The sequence below is a fragment of the Lactuca serriola genome, chromosome 2, assembly GCF_051521515.1.
Source record: "Lactuca serriola cultivar US96UC23 chromosome 2, Lser_US96UC23_V15, whole genome shotgun sequence".
In the NCBI taxonomy this organism is placed as follows: Eukaryota; Viridiplantae; Streptophyta; class Magnoliopsida; order Asterales; family Asteraceae; genus Lactuca; species Lactuca serriola.
The window spans coordinates 11,279,256-11,285,346 of record NC_136409.1 but is presented as its reverse complement, the minus strand read 5'-3'; positions in this window follow the sequence as shown (position 1 = coordinate 11,285,346).

The window sequence follows — 6,091 nt, the reverse complement described above, 5'->3', positions numbered from 1 at the left end:
TCAAATTTCCAAACCTAACGATTTTGAAACTTATGCACGGAGATAAGTTCTGGAGAGATACTCAAGCTACAAACATCATCTCTATCCTTTGACGATCAGATAAACAGGAGACGGACATCATATGTGCATTCCAAATAATAATAATAATAATAATAATAACACTTAGATAATCAAAACATCTCAAAATTAGTGGGATGTGAGATATCCAAAAATTAAAATGATAACATGATATTCAAAAAGAAACATAGATGTTTGACATCAAATTGCTATAAACTTGAATCAATGGTCTTCAAGTCTCCCATTTCAAGAAACCAACCACCAACTTATGTTTGAAGAGATCTGAAAGAAAAGGTTATTAAAGAAACAAAGGAATGACTTGAAAATAACAGGGGATTACCTCTGATATGGAAATCTTAGTGTATGTTGCAACCATTTGTCAGTTGAAGTTTGTTTTTCAATTTCTGGTGGTGGTGAGGAACCCAACAATCTATTTTAATATTGCAAAGAAACTATAAATCATCAATTAAACATTTTAAGGTAATTTTGGAAGGATGAAGAAGATGCAAATGAAATCTAGATTCAGTAAAAGATTAAACCTGTGATTTTTATTTTATTTTATTTGTAGACTAATAAAACCACCCTAATGAAATGTTAAGGAAAAGGAAACAATGCCAGTCTTAACTTTTACATTCTATCTGCTTCTAATAACCCCTTAGCTGGTGCACAGATCACTCATGGTCCTCATCCATCAAGGTTTTACAAACGACAACTTTGAAAACAGGCGACAACTAAAGTTGCAGTGAGATGAAAAAAAATAAGCTTACCGATTCTTTCAGTAATTTCATCAAGCGGTTGGTGTGCATCTTCGAACCTGCCAACTTTGAACAAAAAAAGTATCTAATAAGGGATAAATTAGTTTCTTTTTCATACAGCAGGAGTCTACAAAATTTGAATAGGGAATATGAAATTCGGTTGAATAGGAAAGGCCTACCAACATTTTTGTCAAACATGCCTATAGAACAAAGTATGCTAAACGGATAAATGGAAACCTCTGATAAACAATGCCCTTGTTACTTTTTCATTAATTTGTTTATTATAGCATCCTAATTTCATTTTTCTTATTAGTACAACATTATACTTTATAAAATCCAACAATTATACCAATTTCATCTAGTTACAAACCAATTTTTTTTCACTGCTATAATTAATTAAAGTTTTCAACAAATAGAATCTACATAAGAAAAAAAATCAAAGTACAATGCTAAAATTGGGTAAATTTTTAAAATTATAATGTCTTAATAGGAAAAAAAAAGTTAAAAGTATAATGTTGTAATAGAAAGAAACGAAAGTAGGATGCTATAATACATATATATATATATATATATATATATATATATATATATATATATATATATATACAAAAGTACATTGCAATATAAACAAAACTGATTAAAATTGGTCCATGAATAATTTGCAACTTACTAGGCGATTTAGAATTACATCAATGAGGAGGAGAACAACGGTAATCGAATGCCAGCTAACATTTAACTGTAACAAGCAATTTTTCAAAAAAATATATACAAATCAATCTATAAGCGTTACACCAAAAGTGAAAGAGTAAAAAACTTACAAAAGTCAATTTGTAAGTTGCAGGAGCAACAAATGGATATCTTATAAACCAAAATAAACCACCATTGAGCCCCACAAGACCTCCACATATCTGTGCTTATAAAGAGAGAGTGAGAAATGAATTTTAAAAATAAATAAACAGAAAAATATCAGTTTTATATGAAAACATGCCTGGAAGACAATTTGCCATAAATAAGCCCATATGCCAACTGTGTTGCGTGTATAATATCTCTATGGTTACTCAGTTTCATGGACATATGAGGTTCCACACTCACTTGTATTAAGGAATCCACTAAACCCACACCATTCATATTATGATCAACAACCTCGTTCCAATATTGGCAACACCCATAAATGGAAAATGAAGATGCAAGCTACACATGAAAAGGTGCATATTATAGCAATGTAGATTAATATAATTAGCAACATTACATACCCCAAAATAGAAAAGATACCAAAACAAATGTCCACTTAGAAATCACCAAAAGAAAACAACATATCCATGAAGTTAGCATGTGTAGTAAACTTAATTTGAATAAGAAATGAAAGGGATAAGAGCTCAAAGTAATAAACTTATTAAGTGTAAAAGAAAAGTACTCTAGCTCCACCAATTACCAGATTAGAAATGATCAAACCCACTAGTACTCCAAAAGCAATTAATCTATAAGCAAGAAGTGAAGCAGGATAAATTATTCTCAAAGAGGTTTCCCTAGTTTCTTCCTAATACAAATTCCCAATAGGTTCAGTTTCATCGTCTTGTTGGTGACGTGTCTTTGTGTTAAACACTTCATATTTGATTATTAGAATCCTAGTTATTATAAAAACAATGAGGATCCATGATCCACAAAGGAAGAACATCCAATTCAACCAGTAACTCAGGGATGTTGTATCATCCATCAGTGGTCTCTGTAAATCGATGTTCCTGTTCACAAACCTGTATGATTACAAATTCTAAATTAATCACCCAATTGGCTAAGGATCCGAATAACTTCGGTTTCACACCAAAAGTCTAAATGATAATGAACTAGTATGTTTGAGGTGGTAGTAGAACAGACACCAAATTCAGTGCATTTAAAGTAATACCAACTAAGAAAGCAAGTAAACAAACCACATAGCATGAATATGTCAGAAAACCGCAGCGATGTGTGCGATAGATATTGAAGCAAAACACCGTCAACGGAGAATTGCAGCTCAATAAACTGAAATTGAAAACGATTTCATCATTGTGAAAAATAGATTATACAATTACAACTATACATAAGTATAAATCTAGATATGTACGTTGGATTAATGTCTAAGTCCATAACTATAATTGGTAAGACTTGACCCGACGCGGCATGGTCCATTTGGGTTGCATACCATCATGCACTTGGATAGACTATAATGAGAGAAATAAGACACTTATGTTTATTAATATATTGTAAGTTCTAGTATATTAATAATAAGAATAATAAGATTATTTAATTAGTATTGATCAAGAATTCATCTAGGATTAATTAAGTGATCAAAAGAAGACTAATTAAATATATGGGTTGATTGTGTAAATCATCCATACTTGTATAGTGGGCTAATACTCCATGGATTATCTAGTTGGGCCAAAACCCATATGATGCTCCATGGATGCTCCATGGTGTATTTGAACCCATGGATCCAAGGAAATGGAAAGTCATGACAATTAGAGTTTACCCTAATTGTAACACTATATAAAGATCTTATTCTTGACCAAAATCGGACACTAGTGAGAGTAAGAAAGGGCTAGCCGATTTTCATGAAGTGTAGAATTCTCTCTAAGTTATTCTAAGTGTTTTGATGATTGTGAACCATTTGAGGTGTCACACTTGGGGCACTAGGCACTCAAGCTTCTTGAAGATAAGCACCATCAAAGAGGTATGTATTCTATCTTGTTATATTGATAGTTTTGTATGCTAGATTAGGATAATACCTTGGATGTTCATATTTGCATGTATAATAGAGAAAACATAGATCCAAGGTATTTAGGGTTGCATGTACACTTAGGAGTGTTAGAATGCTCATAACCCAACAGTGGTATCAGAGCCAGGTTTGTTTTCTTGTTATACCTGCAATAGAAGCTGAAAAATCGAAATTGGTGCTGTCAGCCCAGCAGACTCGCCGAGTCCATGAAGGGACTCGACGAGTCCAAGGCAAAATGCGTCCAACTCGCCGAGTTTTGTTCATGCACTCGACGAGTTGGACCCCATACAGCATATCTTCGAGGTTTTTGGATAGAAATGGACTAGGAACATTATCCTAAGTTGTTTTTGAACTTATAAACTTGTTTTTTAATGTGGTAATGTTCATGCTAATCCATTTTCAAAGATAATTGTCAATAGATTCATGTTTTGTATTAGCTTAAAGGTTAGACTAATTACATGAAAAAGTTTGATTTGAATTATCTTGTTCTTATGAGTTGCTTAGATTAATAGAAAAGTTAATTGAAGTAGTTGTTTTCAATCCATTTTAATCTAAGAGTTGAGTATAAAATGTGTTTGAGTAACTTGTCCTCAAGTTACAAGAAGAGTCACATTAAAGACTCATAAAACTCATAAAATTGGCAAAGGTTACAAAAAAATGAAGAGTCTAGTTCTAATTAATTGGAGTTATGACTCCATAATTTGTCCTCAAGTTATGGAGGACCCAGAGTCTCTTCATTAAATAAATAAAAAAAAATAATGTAACCTTAATTAATTCCATAAGTTATAAAAATAAAGAAAAGTTAATGCTTTTATTAGTTTAGTCTTCCATAAGTTATGCAACTTAAAGAGTTTTTGAATTAAAACTACTTTAAACACATAAGTTATGGAATTAATTAGTTTTGAATAGTTTCAAAACTTGCCCTCAAGTTTTGGAATTTGTAAAGTTTTCTCATATGAATACTTTAATTCCAAGTTAGCCCTTAGAATTTTAACAGTTAAAATTCAACCCTTATACTTTATAATATTATAAGTTAATAATATATATATGTATAAGAGTAAAGTCAGTCTTACCGCTAGTACGCCTCATTCACGAAGCCGGTCTATAAGGTGGGTATAAGGTTGTTGCCTATAAAATGGCAACTTAATGGGTGTCCACTCTCACCCACCGCTTGCTTGACTGGTGGAGGGTCGTTAGCCGAACGGGTTTGACAGGACTATAATTCTCCCTTCATTAAAAGTATTAATGATAAACTTAATGGGTGTCCACTCTCACCCACAAAACCTGAAGGGCACACTCGAGATTGAAACATGCCATTTAACAGTTCAATGAATCTCAAAAGATCTAGGAATTTCAAATCCAATTAAAACCTAATAATACATTTCGTTTATCTTGGTGGAAATTGGTGAATCGTCATTCACCTACGTTCAAATTGTTTTATAGCTTGGATTACGGCATACCTCTTCTAAGTTATAAAATAGTTTGTTGGGTCCTAGCCTTAATATTTCATATTGGGTGTCATATTAAGGACTTTAAGATCAACTATCTTGAATATCTCCCAAAACATGTCTGTTTTAGACATTTATGATCTTCCCAAATCTCTTGAAACAAGCATTCTTAAATGAAGATGATGTCCCATGGAAATCATTCTTCTTTCTCCTCCTCCAATTAGTAATTATTCTCCCTACCCCACAAGTTCTTGAAAAGTTTAAGGTCACTCGAGCCCTATTGGCAAGTAAAGGTCTTGGTGTGGTCACATCTTGGAGATGTAGTCACATATTGACAAGCCGGGAGAGTTGGGTGTCAAAGTCTTGAGAAAGTTGGTGGTTCAATCACTTTCTAAGTCACATAGTGAGTTCTTTTGGAACACCTATGAAACAGACTATGACAAGACCCTTAATGATCTTATCTATTTGTTAAGATCAACTTCCTCAAAACTTGTTGGACATTGACAATAGTGACACAGGAAATCCAGAAAAGCATTCTCTTCCCAATAGAAAGGGATCGGCCATAGTCAACTCGGTTGACCAAATGGTAAAGAGAAAAGTCTAAGTCTGTGATAGTCTCGTGTACCATTATCAAAGGGTCCATATGTTTATATTGCCAAAGGAAGGGGCATTGGTTGCGAAGCTGCCAAATTTACCTAAGGATGTTAAAGTCAATAAGTTTGACTCTACTTCAGGTAAAGTCCACTAATCTAACTCTGTTAAGTTTCTATTCTGAGACTCTTATTACATGATGTGACTGGGTCACATGTTGATGTTTTAAGAATCAAAGAAAAAGTGAAGGAACTTAAAGAAAGAATATGTTGAATCTGATCGCGTAGATGGATTTCTGTCGTGTAGTTTGAAGATCGGATTCTTGAGCGACTTCTTAGGAGTTATGAGGTATTGCTTAGGAATAGATAACAACAAGTTTTCATATGGATTGTAAGGATAAGTTTTTCCGCATAGTTTTAAAATAAAAGAAAATTTTTGATTATAGTTATTTTAAAATATCCTTTACAATGGCATTTGAGGAAAAATTGTTG